The sequence below is a fragment of the Pinus tabuliformis genome, chromosome 6 (assembly GCF_031772625.1).
Source record: "Pinus tabuliformis cultivar Carrire ecotype Pingquan chromosome 6, CPIR1, whole genome shotgun sequence".
In the NCBI taxonomy this organism is placed as follows: domain Eukaryota; kingdom Viridiplantae; phylum Streptophyta; class Pinopsida; order Pinales; family Pinaceae; genus Pinus; species Pinus tabuliformis.
This window is the reverse complement of record NC_142292.1, coordinates 835429547-835456670: the sequence shown is the minus strand read 5'-3', so window position 1 is coordinate 835456670 and position 27124 is coordinate 835429547.

Genomic DNA, 27124 nt, shown 5'->3' with positions numbered 1-27124 from the left:
ACCCAACCTATTTGTACCCACCCAGTCCGTCCTGTGCATAGATAGCAACGTTTGATGCAGAGGAGGGTAGGGGTGCATAGGAGGGCGCAGGCGGAGGATTGCTGCAGAGGAGAGTTTGGGCAGAGTATTGCAAGAGGATGACGAGGGCCACAGAGGACGAGGGGCCTTCTTCTTGGCTGCACAAGGGCCGCGTAGGCCGTTTTTTCTGCAGGAGGAGGAGGGCTAGGAGGATGACGACGACTACAATGAGAAATAATTAGTTGGTCGTTTTGCCCTCCATCCGAATATGGCACCCTCTGCATCACAAATGGTTATGGTGGTAGTTATTAGGTTATATATATATTCTGGGTTACTGTTCTCCTTTCTCATCTCATATTTTGCTTTATGTTTCCTGCCTTTACTATACTATTGCCAACCACTATTCTATTTTGCTTACATCCATTGCTATCCTGAGAACCTGTAACTCAACTGTATGGAGGATTGATTCTGCTCTGCCTAAGGACGAAGCCCTACAAGTTACCTGTTGATAAGCTTGTCCCTTCACTTGAAAGCCTGTGCCTATAATTGCAACAAGCTAGAAAAAACAAAGAAAACTAAACAGGTGTGTTTCTTTTCGAAACTAAATAGGTGTTATTTTCCTTATCTTTCCATTTACCATTGACATTTTAACAACTCATTGTATGTGTCTTTCATATAATTTTTGATTACTCTTTGGTTTCTTTTTGTTTGTCTGTTAATGATATCACGATGCAGAGTTCTTATTTTTGTTTGTCAGGTTAAATCTTCAAAGAAGATGAAACTGATAGTATTATGATACAGTTAATTTAAGTTCTTCTAAGTTTTATTTAAAATAAAGTCTTTATAACTTGCAGTTGCAGGGGACCTGCAAAGGAGAGTTTGGGCAGAGGATGATGAGGGCCGCAGAGGACGAGGGGCCTTCTTCTTGGCTGCACAAGGGCCACGTAGGTCGTTTTTTCTGCAGGAGGAGGAGGTCCAGGAGGATGACGACGACTACAATGAGAAATAATTAGTTGGTCGTTTTGCCCTCCATCCGAATATGGCGCCCTCTGCATCACAAATGGTTATGGTGGTAGTTATTAGGTTATATATATATATATATATATATATATATATATATATATATATATATATATATATATATATATATATATATATATATATATATTCTTGGTTACTGTTCTCCTTTCTCAGCTCATATTTTACTTTATCTTTCCTGCCTTTACTATACTATTGTCAACCACTATTCTATTTTGCTTATATCCATTGCTGTCCTGAGAACCTGCAACTCAGTTGTATGAGGATTGATTCTGCTCTACCTAAGGACAAAGCCCTACAAGTTACTTGTCGATAAGCTTGTCCCTTCACTTGAAAGCCTGTGCCTATAATCGCAACAAGATAGAAACAACAAAGAAAACTAAACAGGTGTGTTTATTTTCGAAACTAAATAGGTGTTATTTTCCTTATCTTTCCATTTACCATTGACATTTTAACAGCTAATTGTCTGTGTCTTTCATATAATTTTTGATTACTCTTTGGTTTCTTTTTTTTGTTTGTTAATGATATCATGATGCAGAGTTCTTATTTTTGTTTCTCAGGTTAAATCTTCAAAGAAGATGAAACTGATAGTATTATGATACAGTTAATTTAAGTTCTTCTAAGTTTTATTTAAAATAAAGTCTCTATAACTTGCAGTTGCATATATTCCATTCTGACGAAGAAACATTTTTTTTTCTTTTACTCTGCCTCGGATACTGAGCATTCTCCATTTCCTAAATGAGACTACTCATCTCACTTGCTAATTGAACATAAAATTTCCAGAACAGCCAAGGACAAATCTGGAAAAACTGTCTGAGGATAGTTTCTTTTTGTTTTGGTTCCCATTAACACGTATCCTGACCTCTTTATACCAGCTACAATTATTCGTTTAATATTATCCTTTATTTTTTTAGCAAAAGGCACTAGCAGGGTAGTTGTTAACCCATGCTCATTAATTGAGTTCAGTTCTTTCTTTCTGGCCATTACAGACTTCTTATGGTTCTTTGATCTTAGGTTTATCAACCCACTACGGAATTGCCAGTCATAGCCAGACTTTACGAATATCTTCATAACTTTGAATGGAAGCCTATCCATAGTAGCTCTGTTAAAATAAGGATTTCGCTTGATGGTGGACTTGGGCGTGAATGGAAGGATTCAAAGCAGTGTTTACCTAAGAGGAGATTTCCTAAGGTCTAATCTAGCTAGGATTGGTAGGTAGTGATGAAAAATTCCAAACTCATTTTGACATATCCATGAAATCAAATGATTCTCAGGATTTTCATGTTTCCAGCTTATGGTTGTATCATCAAATTAGGGCATTATCAGCGGTTCCATTGTAGGATGTGGAAGTGAAGACGATAATTCAGATTAAACTCTGATTCTCAGGATTTTCATGTTTCCAGCTTATGGTTTTAGAATCATGATAGTCCAGGTCAGCACACACGATCCATGTAACCTTCGTTTCGGGAACCTATACATTGAAGGTTGAAACACTTGAGAACTCCTAATATTTGGAGGAAGACCTTGCTAGAAGACTTGTTAAAGGTTTGAATATAAAGTCATATTACTGCATATTAGCTATTTCAGGCCACATGTTTCCATTCAAAAGTCCCAGAACACTATTTGGCTGAGGTTGCCAGGCAGGTGCTTAAGGGCTTGCATTACCTGCACCAAAACAAAGTCATAAGACTACTGTCCAAACTTTAGCTTTAGTAATATCTTCATAACTTTGAATGGAAGGGTAGCTTTGTTAAAATAAGGATTCCACTTCATGGTATGGTTTTAGAATCATGATAGTCCAGGTCAGCACACACGATCCATGTAACCTTCGTTTCGGGAACCTATACATTGAAGGTTGAAACACTTGAGAACTCCTAATATTTGGAGGAAGACCTTGCTAGAAGACTTGTTAAAGGTTTGAATATAAAGTCATATTACTGCATATTATCTATTTCAGGCCACATGTTGCCATTCAAAAGTCCCAGAACACTATTTGGTTGAGGTTGCCAGGTAGGTGCTCAAGGGCTTGCATTACCTGCACCAAAACAAAGTCATAAGACTACTGTCCAAACTTTAGCTTTAGTAATATCTTCATAAATTTGAATGGAAGGGTAGCTCTGTTAAAATAAGGATTTCTCTTCATGGTGGACATGGCCATGAATGGAAGGATTCAAAGCAGTGTTTAAAGTTATACTATGTCATTTCTTTGTTTCTAGGTGTAAAAGTTATAAGATTAAAATAGTAGGGTATAATTTGTATCATTCAAAGATTTTAGAAACAGAGGTATTGTTGATTATAGGTTTACAAACAATATTCCAAGGAAATATAACTTGGTTTCTTCCCACTCAATGTTAACAATTACACAAAGTGTCTCTCAAAAGTTAGGCATGTGCTTTGGAAAATCTTTAGTAGATTAGCAAAGTCATATTACTGCATATTAGCTATTTCAGGCCACTTCCTTACCTAACGGTTTAAGGCTAAGAAGGGACTTCCTTACCTAAGAGGATTTTCATGTTTCTAGCTTAGGATTTTCATGTTTCCAGCTTATGGTTTTAGTAGATTAGCAAAGTCATATTACTGCATATTAGCTATTTCAGGCCACATGTTGCCATTCAAAAGTCCCAGAACACTATTTGGCTGAGGTTGCCAGGCAGGTGCTCAAGGGCTTGCATTACCTGCACCAAAACAAAGTCATAAGACTACTGTCCAAAATTTAGCTTTAGTGTGACTTTCAGGGGTTAAGAATTTTAACTAAATGGAAAAACATATCCAAATGCACATGGAATTGCCAGTCATAGCCATACTTTACGAATATATTCATAACTTTGAATGGAAGCCTATCCATAGTAGCTCTGTTAAAATAAGGATTCCGCTTGACATTTTAACAACTCATTGCCTGTGTCTTTCATATAATTTTTGCAATGAGGTTCACTCAACTCATAACATTGAATGGAAGGGTAGCTCTATCAAAATAAGGATTCCACTTCATGGTGGACATGGCCATGAATGGAATGGAAGGATTCAAAGCAGTGTTTAAAGTTAGACTATCCATTTTTCTCTTGATTGCATCACCTTTCATGTTTATAGCTTCATCTGATTGCTCAGGAAGCTTTGTTTTAACTCTCCCTGTTTGTGCGTTGTAATGTGAGGTGTCATTCCTTTCCCTTGCAAATCGATCACTGCGAATGAATTCATCATTTGCAGGCATCTTAATGTAGTTAAATGAAGTTCCTAAATTTAGCTTTGTGATTTCACCTGGTGTCTTTGATTGTCTTTCAGATTTTGGTTCCAAAATATCCTCATTGATTGTCGTTAAGTTATTTTTGAGGCTGAATCTCAATTATAGTATTCTAGATTTTCAATGTTGGATTCCATCAACAGTAATATAAAAGCTATATGCCTTTATGCCAAATTTTGTTGCGCATTCCAAATTTTGATGATATGTTATGGCAAGATCTGTTGCGCGCAGTGGTTTTATTTCTGTATTTTGTGGGTAGTAATTTTATTTCAGTGTTTATTTAAACTTGATGTTCTTTCAAAATCCTGGTAGATAAGGCCAATGGTTTTTCATATCTAATTTTCTACACACAACAAAATTCCTGTTGCACTGCTAACAAGGGCTCATGGCTATCTGAGCCTCATCTAATCTCCTTTTCACTAGATCGGACTTTAAATTTTTCAACACAATCCACAAATTTTACTTTTATTTTTAAATATTTTTTCCAGGCCTAACATTAGGTCAAACTACAATTGCCTCTGTTTCCTTTAATTCGCTAGCTTGGTCTTCTGTTGCACAATAGTTGCAAGCTTCTTTTCCATTCTGCATTTTTCCAAGAGTTATGGGCTCTTCTGCTGCCTCTTGCAGTGCTGCCAAAGTAGACTAAAATTGTACCCAACTCTTTGGTCTTATGGAGGGTTCAATCCTATTTAACATTGGAACCTTCTCCTCTCTAGCTTCTTCTCGATTCGTGAGGGGATGCTGGGATAGTTCCCTTTTTATTTTTTAATAGTTCTTATGCCACCTGCTCCTTTTGTGCACTATATAATACAACCCCATATATCAGTTGTTTACCCTTTTCCTCCAAAAAAAAAAAAAAAAAAAACGGTACCATTGCTATTCCATTAACAAATAAAATGGGACATACAGGAAAATAGGACAAAAATTGCTAAAAAAAAAAACTTAACACATAAATCATATTAGAAACCGCCAAGACCCTCTGGAGCTAACAGTAGCATTTCCTTCTATAAAAACTGATTGTGACTGCCCAAAAATACTATCGATTGTTTATCTGCTTTGCAGAAACATGATGATTATATGCAATTTTCTTTTCCATTTTAGTTCCAGATCAGCATAGATTCTAATTAAAATCTATTGAGGATTGCATTTTCCAGGCGTGTGCTTAAAGGCTTGCATTACCTGCACCAAAACAAATTCATAAGACTACTGTCCAAAATTTAGCTTTAGTGTGACTTTCAGGGGTTAATAATTTTAACTAAATGGAAAAACATATCCAAATGCACACGGAATTGCTAGTCATAGCCAGACTTTACGAATATATTCATAACTTTGAATGGAAGCCTATCCATAGTAGCTCTGTTAAAATAAGAATTCTGCTTGACATTTTAATAGCTCATTGCCTGTGTCTTTCATATAATTTTTGCAATGAGGTTCACTCAACTCATAACTTTGAATGGAAGGGTAGCTCTGTTAAAATAAGGATTCTGCTTCATGGTGGACATGGCCTTGAATGGAAGGATTCAAAGCAATGTTTAAAGTTAGACTATCCCTTTTTCTCTTAATTGCATCACCTTTCATGTTTATAGCTTCATTTGATTGCTCAGGAAGCTTTGTTTCAACTTTCCATGTTTGTTCGTTGTAATGTGGGGTGTCATTCCTTTCCCTTGCAAATCGATCACTGCGGATGACTTCATCGTTTGCAGGCATCTTAATGTAGTTAAATGAAGTTCCTAAATTTAGTTTTGTGATTTCACCTGGTGTCTTTGGTTGTCTTTCAGATTTTGGTTCCAAAATATCCTCATTAATTGTCGTTAAGTTATTTTTGAGGTTGAATCTCAATTATAGTATTCTAGATTTTTGTTGTTGGATTCCATCAACAGTAATATAAAAGCTATATGCCTTTATGCCAAATTTTGTTGCGCATTCCAAATTTTGATGATATGTTATGGCAAGATCTGTTGCACGTAGCGGTTTTATTTCTGTATTTTGTGGGTAGTGATTTTATTTCAGTGTTTATTTAAACTTAATGTTCTTTCAGAATCTTGGTAAATAAGGCCAATGGTTTATCATATCTAATTTTCTACACAATAAAATTCCTGTTGCACTGCTAACAGGGGCTCATGGCTATCTGAGCCTCATCTAAGCTGAATGTTTAAGGAATTTGTATTCCATGATAGCTATTGTGTATGGACGAGAGGACTGATATATGGCCAAATGTATAGTGCCCAAAATAAAGTTAGGTGGTGAGTTTATCATAAACACATTCCGGTGTAGGATGAAACATCCTCCTCATGCCCTATTACAACTTTCCCAGTTCATAACAGCGAACATTGAAGCAAAGACTTTCCCAGTTCATAACACCAGACATTGAAACAAAGACGGAGAAAAAATGCATGGGAACATAGAGGTGCTAAATAAACAATATAGATGGTCTGGTCTGTTTTAATTAACAAGGAAATCAAATTATATGCATGCAGCCTCCAGGCCTTTCCTTCTTACAACAAATACAAGAATGGTAATCTCCTTTTCACTAGATCAGACTTTCAATTTTTCAACACAATCCAAAAATTTGACTTTTATTTTTAAATATTTTTTCTAGGCCTAACATTAGGTCAAACTACAATTGCCTCTGTTTCCTTTAATTCGCTGGCTTGGTCTTCCGTTGCACAATAGTTTCTACCTTCCTTTCCATTCTGCATTTTTCCGAGAGTTATGGGCTCTTCTGCTGCCTCTTGCAGTGCTGCCAAAGTGGACTAAAATTGTACCTAACTCTTTGGTCTTCTGGAGGGTTCAACCCTATTTAACATTGGGACCTTCTCCTCTCTGGCTTCTTCTCGATTCGTGAGGGGATGATGGGATAGTTCCCTTTTTATTTTTTAATAGTTCTTATGCCACCTGCCCTTTTTGTGCACTATATAATACAACCCCATATATCAGTTGTTTACCCTTTTCCTCCACAAAAAAAAATGATACCATTGCTATTCCATTAACAAATAAAATGGGACATACAAGAAAATAGGACAGAAATTGCTAAGAAAAAAACTTAACACATAAATCTTAATAGAAACTAGGACAAAAATTGCTAAAAAAAAACTTAACACATAAATCGTATTAGAAACTGCCAAGACCCTCTGGAACTAACAGTAGCATTTCCTTCTATAAAAATTGACTGTGACTGCCCAAAAATACTATCGGTTGTTTATCTGCTTTGCAAAAACATGATGATTATATGCAATTTTCTTTTCCATTTTAGTTCTACATCAGCATAGATTCTAATTGAAATCTATTGAGGATTGCATTTGCCTAGCTTGCAAGCCAAATAACTTTGTAATGCCATATTCATATGTGTACCTGTGTTGTCAATCTCGAATGAAGTTTCATTCACTTGAATTGCATTTTCTCTAAATTCTTAAGTTGTGTTGGCATTTTCCAATGAAGTATTATCCACTTACTTTACATTTGCTTGGATTGCATGGGTTTTTTTAATTTATTTTTTACAGAGTTCTGATTATACTGAATTAAATCCACCATTATTTTCAGAATAGCACTGAATTATATCCACCATTATTCTCAGAAAAGCACTTGCAAGGAAGTGGAGGATAGGGTTGGCTTTTTTATTTTCAGTATCAGTCTTAATTATTCATGGTTAACCATGGTCAACCATAGAATTTCATTTCTGTTACAGAATTTGTATCATTCAAAGATTTTAGAAATAGAGGTATTGTTGATTATAGGTTTACAAACAATATTCCAAGGAAATATAACTTGGTTTCTTCCCACTCAATGTTAACAATTACACAAAGTGTCTCTCAAAAGTTAGGCATGTGCTTTGGAAAATCTTTAGTAGATTAGCAAAGTCATATTACTGCATATTAGCTATTTCAGGCCACTTGCTTACCTATTGCTTTAAGGCTAAGAAGGGACTTCCTTACCTAAGAGGATTTTCATGTTTCTAGCTTAGGATTTTCATGTTTCCAACTTATGGTTTTAGTAGATTAGCAAAATCATATTACTGCATATTAGCTATTTCAGGCCACATGTTGCGATTCAAAAATCCCAGAACACTATTTGGCTGAGGTTTCCAGGCAGGTGCTCAAGAGCTTGCATTACCTACACCAAAACAAAGTCATAAGACTACTATCCAAAATTTAGCTTTAGTGTGACTTTCAGGGGTTAAGAATTTTAACTAAATGGAAAAACATATCCAAATTCACACAAAATTTCCAGTCATAGCCAGTCTTTACGAATATCTTCATAACTTTGAATGGAAGCCTATCCATAGTAGCTCTATTAAAATAAGGATTCCGCTTGACATTTTAACAGCTCATTGCGTGTGTCTTTCATATAATTTTTGCAATGAGGTTCACTCAACTCATAACTTTGAATGGAAGGGTAGCTCTGTTAAAATAAGGATTCCGCTTCATGGTGGACATGGCCGTGAATGGAAGGATTCAAAGCAGTGTTTAAAGTTAGACTATCCATTTTTCTCTTGATTGCATCACCTTTCATGTTTATAGCTTCATCTGATTGCTCAGGAAGCTTTGTTTCAACTCTCCATGTTTGTGCGTTGTAATGTGGGGTGTCATTCCTTTCCCTTGCAAATCGATCACTGTGGATGACTTCATCATTTGCAGGCATCTTAATGTAGAGCAGAATTTGTATCATTCAAAGATTTTAGAAACAGAGGTATTGTTGATTATAGGTTTACAAACAATATTCCAAGGAAATATAACCTGGTTTCTTCCCAATCAATGTTAATAATTACACAAAGTGTCTCTCAAAAGTTAGGCATGTGCTTTGGAAAATATTTAGTAGATTAGCAAAGTCATATTACTGCATATTAGCTATTTCAGGCCACTTCCTTACCTAACGCTTTAAGGCTAAGAAGGGACTTCCTTACCTAAGAGGATTTTCATGTTTCCAGCTTATGGTTTTAGTAGATCTTCTAAATTCTTTACTAGCTTCACAACTAATATGGGAATGTTTAACTAAGGATCAAAGGCAATGAGGACCTATGGGCTAATAAGGGAATGAGGACCGATGGGCTAATATTTGTATTGTTTTGAGCATGGTTTCATCAATACTTTACAATATAATATGATTATATTATTCCTAGACTGTCACTCTCCACTTATTCTTTGTCTGTAAATTTCAGATATCAACAAGAAGAAAGAATTGATGCTTGGATAAATCTATAGACTTCAAAAGCTAAAGCTGAAACCAAAAAACTTGAGGTATAAGGAGTGTGCCTATAAATATTTGTACACATTTTTTCTGTTAAAATATTCAATGATATTTCGTCCAGGAAATATCTTTGTCTATTACATAATAATTGGCAAATTGTATTGGATAGCTTAATAATTTTGTATTGGATAGCTTAATAATTAGATTGTAGAGTACAAAAATTTGAAACACCATGCATTTGGCACAAATCTTACTTCTACTGAAAAGGAAATGTTGGTATGCATTAAATGTTGGTAGGTTTATGAAATTTACAGTTTATAGTATTAAGTATGTTACACCTGTCTGATTGTTTCTAACATGCGTAGGTTTCTGAAATTGTTAATTTACAGTTTTAACTATGTTTGAAAAAGAATGATCATATAGAAGTTGTTGTAATAAATATCTTCATTATTATGTTTACAAGCTTAGATAACCACTCATTTACAAACAAATTGAACATGCTTCTTTCCCTTTAGTTCATATATTTTCATGTACTGTTATAGGAATGTAATGAATGTTAAACATCTTACGCGAAGAAAACAACATTTTTGTGTTTTGTTTTGTACAGTACTTATTTTGTTATCTCTACTTTCAGAAAATGACAACAAACCTTACTGAGAATGCAATTTTCTCAATGCTATCTGGATCAACTCATATTCAACCATACCTACAAATTGTTGAACTTGAACCCATACAATCAATGCAAAATTCAACTCCACGATATCGTACTGCCATCTCTGACGGAACACATAAGAAACACCTTATGCTTCCAAAATATTTCAATGACCTCGTAGCAACAGGCTTGCTACAAAAGGGTTCTATTATAAATGTTAAAAGTTGGACTACTTCAGCTATTGGTCCATCAATGTAAGTTTGTTATAAATTTCTTATTTCAAATTTAACATTTTTATCGATAACACTTCCGCTTCTAACAATTATTCCTATGACTCTCATTTGTCGTGTAGGTCTATAAAGCTAATAGACTTCGATATTTCTACTTCATTTGCACCCTTAATTGGCAATCCAAAAACTATGAGTATCCCGATCACATCTGAAGAAAACACTCCTTCCTCATCGAACCCAGATCCTTCATCAAAAAGACACTGCCCTCTTCCAACTACTCCAACCCCATCCGTCCTGCCAGTTCAAATTCCCATCAAATCACTAAACCATTACCACTCAAATTGGTGCATAAAAGGATACGTTCAAAGGAAAACAACTCTTCGACAATTTTAGAATCAATATGGACCCGGTAAAGTGTTTGGTTTTGACCTGTTCGATACAGATGGTGGAGAAATACATATTACTTGTTTCAACAACGTCACAGATTATTTTTTGACAAAATCCAACATGGAAATGTCTACATTGTCTCTAAAGGGAATGTGAAAATGGCTAATAAGCGATACAACCACCTAAACAATGACTGGGAAATTTTGTTAAATGTAACATCTACCATAGAACATGTTGCCAGCGAAAAAAAACATAATCCAATGGTGCAATTCAATATAAAATCAATCAACGATATCATAACAACAAACGTCAACTCCATTGTTGATATTCTTGGTATTGTCACAAACATTTCCAATGTGTGCACTATACGTAGAAAAGACGGCTCTGAAGTTACTAAAAAAACACTACAACTTCAAGACATGTCTGGGTATAACATAGATGAAATCTTTTGTGGAGATAATTTTGATGCCGTATCACAAGAAATATCCTCCCTATGTGCTGCAGGAAATAACCCCATCATTGCAATCAAGTCTGCCCATGTTGGAGAATTTAATGAAAAAATGTCGGCACTACAATGAGATCCATTATTCTTGTAGATCCTGACATTGAAGAGGCCCACACACTAAAGTCATGGTTTAAAAAAAGAAGGTTCGACTGTAGCTTCTACATCCTTGACAACAAGATCTCCTTTTGGCCATCAACAAAAACAAATAACAATCGCTGATATTTACAGTATGGATTCCTTAGCGAAACCAACATTCTTCCAATTAAAGGGCACAATAACAAAAATTGGGATGGACAGTTTTTACTACATTTCTTGCCCGTCCATCGTTGATGGGAAAAAATGCATGAAAAAACTTATTCCACAAAATACAGGGATGTGGTTTTTCCCAAAATGCAACGTCGAAGTAAGTGATTGTGATTACAGATACTTACTGAAAATCGACATACAAGATCACACTGGTGAATTAGCTTCAACTGTTGCTTTCGAAGACGTGGGATCTACAATTCTTGGGAATAATGCCAAAGACTTCTATTTATTATCCTCAGATCCAGATCTAATCAAGGAAATTGTCTCCAAAGCTCTATGGACAGATCATATCTTCACACTATTAGTGAAGACAAAAACTTTTAAAGGAATACCATGGTTGAAATGCGTTATCATAAAAGAAGAAATCTTGCATTTCACAACAGAATGCAACAACATCCTTCGAGAAATTGATAACATCTCGATATCATAGATAGATATCGCAAAATGTATTCCTCGCTTTTTGACAATTCCTATTATCTTATTTTATAAATACAATTTTGCACCATATATTGTTGCATGCCTTCTCACGAAATTCTCTTATATAGTATTGAAATAAGTATTCGTCCTCCATTGTATCTAGCATTATGTAAGTACACAAATTCACATTTTTATCATCTTCTTTCTTTTAAAAAATGAGGTAACTTGCTGCATTACACATGAAACTATCTACATGTATAAAGGAAAATTACTAAAATGTTCTTTCAAACACATTATTCAAATAAAAAATTCACATAAAACTATTCAAAACTTAAATTTCTTTCTCCTCTTTCTCTTTTATACAATAACATGGTTGTTCTCTCCAAATAACATTCCTATTTTCCCCTCTCTTGCTTATAGGTACCATAACTTTTGTGAATGTCTTCTTCTTGTAATGATGAACGTGTCCGAAGATAATATGCAACAAATAAAGAACAAATAAATGCACGTCGACGTGAGCTTTATCAGTGAAAAAAAGGCATCAGAGAAAAACCAACATTCCTAGTCTGAAACGACCTACCCCGAAAACAATCCTCATTTGTAATTATCAAACTCTTTATATTTTCACCAAACCTCTCAAACAAATACATCCATACCTCATTGCCCTAACCCCTCCTTTGCACATGCTTTCAACAATGTTTACACTAATGAAGCACATCGAGATTTCCATGCAAAGATTGATAAACTTGCACCTAAATGCCCATGCTCCATTTGTCTTGAATCATATCCTGGAATACATATCCGCAATTCCAACCAAATGTATTGCTGCTCCAGATGCATCTCTGAAACAAAGGGTCATCGCTTCTCATTATCAAACAACATGGACCCTGGTCCTCAACCAGCTGTCCTTACATCTCTTTCACAAATAGAAGAAATGCTCATTGCTAGGGTTAACCCTATACTGCAGGTAACACATGCACGTGGTGGCCAATATAAATACAGTGGCCACACAATTTGTTTTCCACAAGACATTACAAAAATCACAAGCATGTTGCCACGACGTGTTGAAGACTTGGACATTCTAATTGTCACCCGTCATAGTAATGACCATAAGGCTTATGATTGCATTGTCAGTAGACATCGCGTTCTCGCTGCATTAGAATACAAATTGGCAAATGACCCATACTATAAGAATGCTCGTATTGATAACAATGCACTAGCATCCTTACCAGCAATCCCCACCGATGTCTCCTCCTCCCTTCACCATTCCAATACTACAGAAACAACTGTCCACCTTTCACTTGAACCACCACATGAGCCCACCGAAGATTCCGCAAACCCATCCCTACACCAAACATCATCATTCGTACCCATTATTCCTAATACAAATACAGAAATCCAAGAAATCCGCCATTATTTACATGCTTACAACCACCATTATGATACTACAATTGAATGGCCAACAATTGGCTTATCCCCAATCAATGAATACAACACAGAAGGTCTACTCTCTATGGCTTTCCCCACCCTTTTCCCCACAGGAGCTGCAATGCCAAATCAACCAAGAATGAAAGCAGTGCAGTTACATGAATATGCACTTCATCTCATACGTTACTACGATAACATATTCAGAAAGCACCCACGCTTTCATTATTACATATATAATCTCATGATGCGACATCGCAGTCAAGCAACAACCTCGATTTTTGTGAAAAATAACATCGCAGATAACTTTCCAACATCTATTCAAGATCTGAACATTCGATTAGAACAATTTCCAGACGAGCAATTGGCAGAGCAAGTCATGCGATTCAGTTGCTCTTTACGTGGAACAAGATATTTTTGGCACAAAGCTAAAAATGAACTAACAAACATGATATCTCAGCTCGGTTGCTCGACGTTCTTCTTCACATTAAGTGTAGCTGATACAAAATGGCCTGATCTTCATGCAATCATGCCCGGATGTCAACCTTCTGATATTGCAAAACAACAAAAATGGAGAAATGATAACATTATCTCTAACCCACATTTAACATCACTATATATGCACCATAGATTCACAACATTTCGTGAAGTTATCTTAGAGAAACACTTGCAGACAAAAGACTACTGGTACAGGTACGCATTCTACCGCATTTTTTTCGTAACTCTCTAAACATCATACCTCACCTACTACAAAATTATCTTACAAAAATGCATACTTGATAGGTATGAATGGCAACATAGGGGATCTGCACACATCCATGGTTTCCTTTGGATAGAAAATGCACTTGATATGGAAAGCCTCAACTAGGAAGACACAAAAGCAGTTGATATTACTAGGCAATTCTTTGACAAATATATTTCAGCTTGGAACCCTCGTACTCCTTCGATTTCAAACCAACCAATTGCTCGGACAAATCCCGAAGACCCTTGTCTATTGTCCACGCCGCAAATCTTCAGAACCAATCCTTTCAATGATTATGAACAACTCATCAATTGCGTTGAACGTCACACAAAATGCACCGAAAGCACATGCCTAAGAAAGAATGGATCCTCATTCGAATGTCGTTATAAAGAACCATGGGAATTACATCCAAAATCATCCTTATTCATTGACTCCAATGGCCAAAAAACATACACCCCTACTCGCAATGACGATCGACTCAATACCCATAACCCTACCATCCTATCTATTTGGCGTGCAAATGTTGACTGCCAACCAGTACTCTCCATACACGCTGTACAAAAATATATCGCCAAATATGCATCCAAAGCAGAAAAAAATCTGAAAGCTTCCACCACATGCTACATAGAATTTTCCTCACTTCACCCATTGCTGACCCAACAACATCTGCATTTCGAAAATTTCTTGCAGAAACCCTTGTTGATCATGACATTGGAGCACAAGAAACCTGCCATATGTTGCAAAAATTACCATTAACATTGTGTAGTCGAGCATTCTTTTCTTTAAACGTAAACCAAAAAATTCTTATGCACCTTCCACAAACAAACACCACCTCCACTACATCCCCACACATCATAGATACATATATCCAACGCCCTTCTACCCTAGAATCCACATCACTTATAGAAGTAGCAAGATCCTGGTCATATGATCCTCGTCGCAAAACAAACAAATGGAAACTTAGACCTACAAAAGCAATTATTCAGGTCATACCACATTACTCCTCCATACCATCCACAACCGAACCTTGCTATGCTGACTTTTGCAGAGTTGAACTTATGCTATACAAACCCTTTCGCCATATCGTACAAGATATAGGAGATTCTGCTGCAGAATTCATCACAAATTGGCAAACATTTCGTCCATTCTACAAACCTTGGCATCAACACCACACACTATCTGATATTGAATCTGTCGCAAATGATAACTCAACTATTCATGAAACCAATCCTCCAGACACCATGGAAATAAATGAATGGGAATTACTCTCCCAATTATACCCTACAAATGAGCTCCTCATAAATGACCTTGACATGCTTGGCCTTCGTGGCTTTGATGACAACCATAACTGGAATCATACCACTATCCCATTAGATCTACAAAATAATGCCATACAATTCATTGAGAATAGCCGCTCCATCCAATGCATTCTTCAAACACATCAACGTATCCTGATGACCCTTACTACATTATCTCCAATGCAAAGAAAAGCTCTAAATATTATTTCTAATCATTTTGCTAAGAAGGATTGTTTAACCGCTCTCAGAATGATAATACAAGGCATTGCTGGTACAGGAAAATCCCTCCTTATCAATTGCATCAAAGATATGCTCATAACCCTTGCAAGCCCAGAACCTTCACCAATCATGCTCCTCGCCCCTACAGGGGTTGTTGCCTTCAACATACAAGCATCGACAATCCATTCTACTCTCCACCTTCCTATAAAGGATCTTATGCCCTTAGAAGGCAATGCTCTTGCAAAATTCCAAGAAGAAATCAGGCATATAAGGTACATACTAATCGATGAAATGAGCTTCATTGGGCCAAAGCTTCTCAGCCATATTGACGAACGTCTTCGAGAGGCATTTCCATAGCAAATAAACACTCCTTTTGATGGTTGTTCCATTATATTGGTTGGTGATCTCAGTCAGTTATTGCCCGTCAAAGACATACCTCTATATGTAGGGACGAGCCACGGAAGCGCACTGTGGAACACCTTCAACACAGTGATCACATTAGACACAATATTTCGTCAACAAGGCGACAACATCGCCCAGGTTACTTTCAGGAACATCCTCCAGAACATTAGAGATGCAAATCCAACAATCGACGACTACAACATACTCATGTCGCGCACAGATTCCTTTTTATCAGAAGATGAAATACATTCCTTCCATGATTCCATGCATCTATTTCCAACAAATGCTCAAACAATGGTCCATAATAAGAAAATGATAAAATCTCTAAACACTCCAATCGCAAGATCCATTGCTGAAGATGACAACACATATTCCAACATTTCCTCAGAAGATGAGCAACTTGAGCGAATTGTGTTACTATGCAATGGCCAAAAAGTTATGTTAACTTCCAACCTTTGGGTTTCAGCCGGACTTGTTAATGGTTCCCTCGGAGAAATTGTAACCATCTTTTACAAAGAATCAACTGCACCACCACAAATTCCAACATTTGTTGTCGTAGCTTTTCCCAAATACATCGGGCCTCCTTGGGATGAAAGAAATCCCACTCACTTGCCTGTTCCAGCAATAAAAAGAAATGGATGTATGCAAATTCCACTAAAGATGGCTTGGGCTTTAACCATACATAAATCTCAAGGTATGACACTGCCAAAAGCAACAATTGACATTGGGAAAACTGAACGTCAAGGTCTCACATTCACAACAATTTCAAGAGTACCTTCTCTACAAGATCTCTGGATCTGCCCCGCATTCAGTTTCGATCGTTACAATAAAATGAAGGACAACAAAAACATTGCTCGCAGAAAACACGCAGAAGAAATTCTCCGTTCAATGCCACCTCCAGATAATCTGCTCCAATCCATACTTTAACATCACCAAAAGGTTTCTTCTATTTATTAAGCTCATTCTATTTCATAACATACCTTTCATATCTTTCAACAACAATCAAATTTAATCATTATTAATCATGTTTGCAAATATTACAATTTCTTTATATTTTCTATACATTTGATTCTAACATTTTCTTTCTTTTGCAACAGGACATATGGACTCAGAAATAGCACAACTATATAACTATTGGGATGAAATTGAGGCATCAATACTTACACTGCAACATATACAAAACATATTTCTTCCGGTACCAAATCCAGCAGTACCATTATATCGCCTCCGTCCAACTATACAATTATTACTACAAATAAAATCTTCCCTGAAACGCATAAACCACATTCATCAACGTGACAAAATGCGAAAAATATGGGCAGAATGGAAATCAAGAAATATGCGTCTCCAATTACGCATAAATCTCCAATGGTGTTCAGTATGCCATCATTCACCATGCATCTTCAACTAACAATATTTAAATCCCCATGGCAAAGGTAAGTTCATTTCCATTCATTCCAATTTCATTTTAACACAACTCACATGCAAACTATTACTAATAAATTTCCACACTTAATTTACATATTAGAAATTCTAACAAAATATACATTTTGCAGGTTCATTATTCCTTCTTCAGGTCTTCGATGCAACTTCAAATATGGAATGACAACCACAATGTTCTTCACAATATTATATTTCTTTTCTAACCTCTTCCGTTACAATTTACTACTTGTATTTTCCAATTGAAACTTGAAAAAGGATGTTTCAAGATCAAAATAATTTCTATGTTACAAACATTCTACTTTCTGTAAATTATACCTAATGTATATCACTTGGCTTCATCTTCCACTGTTACATGAAATCTTAAATCTTAAATATTATTATAAATAACCATTACCATGTAAACTGCTACTAAATAATTTCCACAATAAATTTACATATTCCAAAATATTAATATTACTTCTACATCACATTAACAAAAAAAAAATCAACAATAAAATGACAACCATCAGGTTTATGTCGTATCATCGTATTGCTTTTTTCAACTCTTTCATTAAAATCCAATTGTATTTTTTAATAACGCCATAAATATGTAACATATGGAAAAACATAATCTCCAAAAACAAAAAAAAAAACCTTACAATATTGAACAAAAACATTATGTCATCTTTAACTTAAGATTACATGTAGGATGAACATTCTATTGTTCCAGGGATCCAAAAATATATTTCTATTATTCTTCATGGTAAATAGCACGTCTTCTGAAGCATATTCACTAAATTCATCCCGTATAAATCAACGACGAGTATATCTTTGAATGTGGTTGGTAATAGCAATTGCACATGTCTTCTGATGCATATTCACTATATTCATCCTGTATAAATCAACTCCTCTGGACTTTGATAGCTTGTGGGATGGTCATGGAGGAAAGCAATTCAGACCCATCACAGTTGTTGAAACCCATCATGGCCAGTATCAGTTCCTTTAGAAAAAGTATTGGATCCTGCTCAAATAAAAACAGGTCAATTGTTGTACCATATGTAAAGAGTTACTTCACTGACTGACTTCTGTGAGAGCGATGACCTCCCATCGGAGAGTCTGACATACCATTTTGATAGTTTATGTCTTTACAACCAATTCATTATCAATGGGTTTTAACATATTTTTTTAACAAAATCAATTTATTTTAATGAATATAATACATGTTTTAAATATATCTTGATATTTATTTAATTTTTCGTTTAAATAATGATTTCTTAAATATCCCTATCCAAATCGATATGGATACCCAGTTGTTGTTTGCATGGATTCATTTGTTTACCTTCACCTTCAACTAGGCAATCTTTATCTAGATACGAAGGTGTGTAAACAACTTCAATGGCTATTTATGACTATTTTTATTCCATTTTATAGCCACTTTAACCCCCGAATAGGGTTTTAGGCATGGCTTCCTCAATTGAAACTCATTATCATCTACCCTTGCTTTCAAAAATGCCCATTCACATTTCAATATTCTTCCACACTCGATGCCTTACCGCGTTTCCTTTGCAACATTAGGTGCAAATGCTTGTTTTAACTATTTTTTAACTTCATTAATACATATTTGAAAGTTTGTGGTAGAGGAATGTTTCTTTTACATGTACATTTTATCTAATCTAACCCAACCCAAATTATTATTATTATTAATAATTGATTGGACCACGTCATATAAGTAGAGCATAACCTTCTCTATAATCCCATGCACATTAAAACTCGCTGCCTTAACTATACAACACACTCCACGACTCTCCGCGGCTTTAACTACAAGAGCGAAGACATGTAAATATATTTCACATCGAAATTTTTGCAATTAATTTCAGGTTGGTATTCTTTGTACGAATTAGATTTCATGGTTTCACATTTGTGGGTGAGCTGCTGTAACATTTTGCAATTAATTTCACGTTGGTATTCTTTGCACGAATTAGATCTCATGGTTTAAGATTATTTTTTTTTTCTCCGATAACATTTTGTTGACCCGCAGCTGGAATCCCGGACGGGTAACATTTGAGAAGCTTTAATTTAAGGGTTAATTGTGCTGTGAATCTTGGACCGGTAACATTTGAGAAGCTTCAATTTTTTCTAGAGTATCTTTTAAATCTCGTTTATTCATTATGTTATTTTTATTTGTTTATTCATTAGGTTATTTTTATTGATTTAAGAATAATTTATTTTGGTAAAAATGATATAGGAGAATTTTTGTTGATGCGTTTTGAATTATCTAGTGTGGTTCATCGTTTTGGGCCAAAATTCTCCAATGTGATTTCTACCCATCTAGTGTGGTTCATCGTCAAAACAAGATGAATGGCAAAAATTCTCCCATGTGATTTCTATTCAATTTTTTTTGTTCTTAAATCAATCAATATGGATCACAGAACACTGAATTCAGAAATATTTTTATTGTTTGGACAGGTAAATTTGTCGATAAAAGAAGCCAATTGGTAAATAAAGGCATTTAATAATGGACAAGAATAGCAAGACACAACTTTTAGGTATGTTTGTCTCTTCCTATCGTCACATTCTTAAAAAAAGAAAGTTGTAAATATTTAATGTTAGTGTATTTGTGTGTGTATTATAATATATTATAGATAAAGATTATAAATTTTATTTTATTTAAGAATTTATTTTTTCTAATTAATTTTAAAAAAATATTATGTACTTATTAGTTTTACTATTTCAACTCTTTTATAAAAAAGGATCAATGTCTAGTTTCTATATAGAGTTTCATAAATAGAATTATTTATACTGAATATATTGAATAATATTATGTTCTTTCTAATAAATATAAGTTGATTTTGATGTAAAATGTGTTATTAAATTTTGTAATTTTTATTTGTATTTGGTTTTTAATTGTAATGGTTATATTCAAATTTGGTTTAAATAGAATGAATAACTTTTGTGGGATCTTTGTTAGAGAGGAGAAGAGAAGAGGCTAAAGAAATGTATGACAAGTATCCCAGTAAGATCCTTGTAAGCTCAAATCAATTCTAGAATAAGTTATTTTTTGGATGGTTAGATCTTTTAAATATTTTGCTAATATTATATGATGTTTCAAAAGAAGAACCTCATTTCAATAGATTTCTTTTTCATTTTTATTTTGAGATTTTGGTTGCTTATAATTTTTGATGGGCAATGATTTTTTTTCTTAAGATTTTTTTTTTTTTTAATAAAGTGTGCTCTCTTATTGTTTATCCATAACAAAATTGCAGGTTATTGTTGAAAAAGCAAAGAAAAATGACATATCAGATATTGATAAGAAAAAGTAAGACTCCCTTATCAAATAACTTATTACAATAGCCTATTGAGCTTTGTTGTCATATTTATTTTCATTACCACTAAAGAGATATGCAACATTCTTCTTTAATTCTCTCACTTGATAATTATTATAATGCACTTTTTGAAAAAAATTGCTTATTTGCCAATAAAATGACTAAAGTAGAATTTTTGTACTCAAACAACTCTTGTTTTTGAAAGAAGAGAATTTGTTCATAACAACATAATGCTACGGGGTTTATACACTAGTTTTCTTAGCCTTCACACCTCCCCCATCTATTATGTGGTCTACACGTGTGAATAATAAACCTAATTGTTAAATGTTTAGGGGATTGATATGCATGCTTCTTTAGCCTTCTCATATATTGAATTGCATGCATGTGCCAACATAAACATAATTATGGATTGGACTAATATGCATATTTAATTATGCTTCTCCTTCCTCCCTTTTGTGGCATATGTGGATGTGTGAAGAGTATAACACAACTATATGTTGCATTTTGGAATAGTTGTCCTACTATAAAATTTCTTCTTCTCTTCACCATTATTTAACAAACCTTTAAAGATCAACCAATGCTTTTTGGGCTTTTTCAAAGATTTAAAATACTTTGCATGATCAAGTTTTTTGGATTAATGTTATTATAATTTTCAATTTTCAGATATCTAGTTCCCTCCGATTTCACTGTGGGACAGTTTGTACATATGATACGTAAGAGAATAAAGCTCACTCAAGAGAAAGCGATATTTATTTTTGTGAACAATGTGCTTCCACCAACTGGTAAGTTCAATAGAATAAATTTCATCATATTTACAACTTTTCCACTATAATTCTATGTTATTACTTGGTTCGAGGTTAAACTTCATTGTTATGTCCTTTTTTCCATATAGAAAAGGCATTTAAAAAAAACTAAAGATAAGCATTTTGTCATCAAATCCTTATTTTTGTTATAGTTTCTCAATTTCTTATGGTGTATTTGTTTCTCTGTAGCTGCTCTAATGTGTACTGTGTATGAGGAACACAAAGGTGAATATGGGTTTCTTCACTTTAGATATAGTGGTAAAAATACTTTTGGCCATAACATTGAGGCTTATTTCCAACCTTGAGAAACTCTTATTTATCTGCATTCCAATATAGTGTAAATGAAATTTACTGAGAACTTTTGTGTGTGTATATAGATACCAGAACTAACATTCTGGTTACTATGTATGAAATGTTTTAAAAACATTTATAGTATTCATAGTGCCAAATTATGTAATCTACATTACCATTTTACATATTTTGAATTTTTAAGCGGGTCTTTAAATTTGGATTATTGTTAACATTTTTATGTCTTATTTATATATTTATAAGAAACATGGATGAATTCAAATATAATGAAAGATATGTATTAACTATTTAAGTAGTTTAATGTTAGCTATGTGTTCTAGGTTTTACAAGTGTTTATTATCTATAGGGTAATCTCATCTCTCTTGGTTTCTATCCCTCAATTTTTGGTAGAGCTTCAGTTTGGAGAAGAGTTTTTTCATTTACAATAAAGCTATGTGTGCCCCTTAGATAATTAATAAACATGGTTAAGTAGAAAATTAATAATGTATGTCTAATGAACAAGAAAAGTGGAAAGTGAATATTATGGAAAATGAACATGCCATAATCATTTCTATTACACTTAGTTAAACAAGTCATGCAATTTCAAGAGATACAAACCCTTAAAATGAAATATTGATTATGTTGGCACCATTCATGAGATAATTAAGTTGAATATAGGTCATTTGGATGCGTGGTTTTTAAATGCAAATGGTTTTATCTTTATGATGGATATTTGTTAGACATGACCCACTAAGTGAATTTTACTTTATTGACATAAATAGATAAATGTTGGGATCTCAACCCAAACCATATGTGGTTGCAAAACACTATGAATAAGTTTTATTCCATCTTGACACCTTTGAAAAAACTTGATGGTTTGATGTTCTTTGTACACCAAAAAGAAAATGTTCTTTTGAAAATATACTTATTTACAATTATTTCACGTGCAAAGAAGAGGATGATGTAGATGTAAGTGGTGAAGTAAATGTAAGTGATGAGAAAGTTTAATGTTGTTTTGATGCATTTAATTCACTTAACAACATCTTTTCACCCACTTTTATACATCTCTGCAATCTTCCAGCAAGCTAAATTCTGCCTAGCTGAGCTATATGAAACCCCCAATTTTTCCTCTTCCTTGTATCAGATGATCCATTAGGTGTATCTAAGCTTGGAAACAACCTATTTTCCCTCCCACAACCTTCCTCCAACTTATATACTTTTTAAACCCAATTTATACCTCTATACATTTTCTCTCAGATGTTTTCTGTAGCAAAACAAGGTCATCCTGTAACGATACATAGATTGCTTTAGAATGCCTCTAGATTACCACCAAAAGTTTGTCTACCATTCCTCAACACTTTACAAAGTTCATTAGACCCTAAAGATGGAGTTTATAGGTTAAAAGATCCCCTACAAACTTCACCCTAGTAGTTGTAGCTTTGTTTCTACAATTAGGGTTTCTTGTTTTGTATGTCTTCTTTCAACTGCAAGTTAATTTATCATGCACCATAGAGTAGGATTGATTTTCCTCTAGAATTCTTGGAGTAGTTTCATTTGATTTCTTGCAGTAGCATAAGTTTATTTCTTTACTTTCATGCAGTAGCATAGATTCACTTGCTGCAAAGCAGAGTAGGGTTACTTCTTGTTATTTAACTATTTGCAATTAGATTAGGGTTTACCTTTTGTCATTTGCTTCCTACAAAATATAGTAGGATTGCTTTCTGATGTTTCGTTTCCTGCAACATATATTTGGCCTATTTTATATTCACTGGTTTTCTGAGCATTTTCTGTAGCCTAGTGGTATCTGCACATTTCAACTTCTCTTCAGTTGCATCACATCAACCAAAGTATAATATATTATCAGAATGAGGCTTCTCTAAGTAGAGTTATTTAGAAATTTGTCTTTTGGATCCATCACATAATTGTTTCAATTGCCAACGCTTTTTGAACCAACCAATGTGGTTCATCATCAAGACAATTAGATGAAGAGAATATGATCCAACAAGGGTATAAGAAGGATGACCCTTGTTTTGTTTTGGTATAATTTAATTCTTTATAGTTACTATTCACTTATTATTTACTTATTAGCTATGTACTATTACTACTCATTTATTACTAATTATTAATTATTATTATTATTATTATTATTTTTAATTTAATTTAAATTTGGTAATTTTTATTTTATTCATAATAATGTAACAACAACTATAATATTATCAACATTAATAATGTTATTATTATTTATTTGTTTTTAATTTTGGTTATTTTACCTTTATATTATTATTAATTTTATTATGTAGGTTTAATAAAATTTTATTCATAATTATTTAACAACATTCTCATTATAATATTATTGACTTTAATAATATTAACATATATATATTTATCTCTTATTAATATTATTAATTTTATTTATTAATGAAGTTGATAATGACTAATGCCCATTAAGATCAATGTGGTCTATTGGACCTTAAGAAAGTAAGAGATTAATCGTGACTCTTTAATATTTTATAACTATGATAAAAAATAAGGGAAAGAAGAATTCCAAGATCACAATAGTTTTGTTGGATTAACAAGTCAAGAAGGTTAGTAGTGTGGTAGATGTTTTTGAAACGAGAATAGATGTGAGTAAGAGCCGAGCAATCCAAGTGGATGTACTTTCATACTCAACCCTCTTATGATCACAAAGGTGACAAATTCTTTCATTCCAAGGTGTTTTGGGAATAGACTAATGCCCAATTTCGCTTCAAAGCTCATGAGAATTAGTTGTTATCTCCACGATGTTCATGTTATTTTAATCACTGGTCAAGACAAAAAGATAATTATGGTGAGCAAGAGTGGTGTTGATCACCTCCTTATAATACCTCAACTTCCTTTTCCCCTCTAGCTCCTTAGCATCCCATAAATTTTCCTTAAATTTGGAAGTAATAGTATTTTTAATATTATCCTTATTCTCCAATATGATCTCCTCCTTTATCCCCCAATGGTAGAGTCAAGACTGGTCACCCTTGTGCCATCCATGCATGAGCTTGAGGTGGGGGTTTTGACTAGAAATATTAATTTCTAAAAATTTAAAAATATCATTAATGTTTAATTATTATATGTTCAATGTGGTTCACATATACTGAGTGGTCGCTATATCCACGGGAAAATCGAGGTAGATAAACCCAAAGGGATCTACTAGTCAACCAAACTAGCAGGGTCTAACCCCAAGGGTATCGAGGAGATTTGACCTTATGACCTCCCGATTGGTAAGGTACTTAGCAACGAGAACTCGACCAACTGAGCTATCCCTTGGATATATATATATATATATATATATATATATATATATATATATATATACACACACATTTTAAATTCATTATATTTTTATTTCTCTCTTAATGGTTAATTTTGATCCTCTAGTTCTTAGGACTCCTTCCCCCCTTTTTATACCCTTATTGGATCATATTTCTTAATCTAATCATCTTGGTGATGAACCACATTGGTTGGTTCGAAACTCGTTGAAAATTGAAAAAATTGTGATGGATCTATAATATATTACCTACTGCACATATAGTGTTGATACCTCTTAAGTTTTTATGAACCCCGAGTTGATAATTAAAGTTGATAACCTCAAGAGCTTCAACATTATTGTTGTAATACTAAAAGTCATCAATGGTTATAGGAAAAAATTGACATGACCATGAACAACATAAAGGAAAAATTGTTGTCAATAATTGCACAACAAAGATGACACAACTATGAATTTTCTAAAAGTCACTCCATGACAAGAGGTGATCACATGGATCTCACTAGACTAAACATTGACGATCTATTCAAGGTTGTCAAAGCACACATTGGATAAATCAAAATTCTAATCGTGTAAGCACATCATCTAACCCAGGAGTGAGTAGATCCAATTAAGCATAACAATGGATGGTTCTTATTAGAGCCACTTATGCAATAATTAAGATGTATTAAAATAGTTGATAAGTGTGCTGCTATATAAGAAACATGATTTCTTATGTAAAAAGGGGAAAATAGTTCTTGAAAAAATTATGAAAAATATTTGTATCATATTATATAACTTAATTTATATTAATTAAAGGTTGTGTAGTCTCATGCTTTTGTTCTATGTTACATTTGAGCATGTGGTGATCTAGTAAGCAATTAGTACATTTCTCCCTCAATACCATATACAAAGAGGTTTGGTCCCCTTAGTGGATAGGAACTAATGTAATTTGGTAGGATTAGAAGATTTATGTGTTTTATTTACTATTTCATGAATTAGTATCAATGATTTCATATTTTACCTTTACTTTGGTTAACCATATAAATAATACTTAGTATATTTGTAAGATAAATTATTTCCATATTCAATGTCGATAATTGTAGTGTGTATACTTTGTTTATTTTTTTAAAATATTTTTCAGTATCTTTACAAGATAGTTTATTTCCAAATATTATGATACAACGATTCACTATGTGCACACATCATTCTAGAAATTGTTGTAGATTGTATCTTAAATATATTAAAATAGTTTGTTATGATTTTATGTATTTTTCTTTGCAACTTTAAGATGTTAACATGAATCAATTTAACTCAATTATGGATTGAAGCATCATTACAAGTTTGACAAGCCTAGTCACAAAATTTCCCTTTATGTAAGTGTGCTTTTTATTTTCTTTACAAGGTATTTACATTGCTAGCATGTATGATTTCACTTTCTACAAAGTGTGATTTCAATTCCTCGTGAGAGTAGTTCCCATTTTCTCCAAGAGTTATTTCAATTCCAGCATGTGATACTAATCTCGGTTTCTAATTATGACAAGAAGTTTCCTTTCAATGGGTTAAAACTACAATTTCAACCATACCATTGTCTAAGTAGTTTTTCCTACATATATAATGCACATCATTTTACAAGTCTCATATAAGCTCCAGATTGATAATTAAATGTACATTATTTTTAGTCACCCTTATGAGAAATTAGGAAGGTAATAAAAAATCAAATCACCTATAATTTCATTGTGAACCAATAATATAAGTGTTCTAGATCTCCATGTGTTTCTTATGTTAAACTTATCCTTTGGATGTTTTCCAAGAATTCATCCTTAAAAGATCCATTTGTGTATTTAATGTTAGGTATTCCTTCAACCATTCCTTTTCTACTTAATTGATCCAAATATATGTAGTTTAGGTGACTAGACCTATCACACCACAACCCTCTCTCATCATATGCAT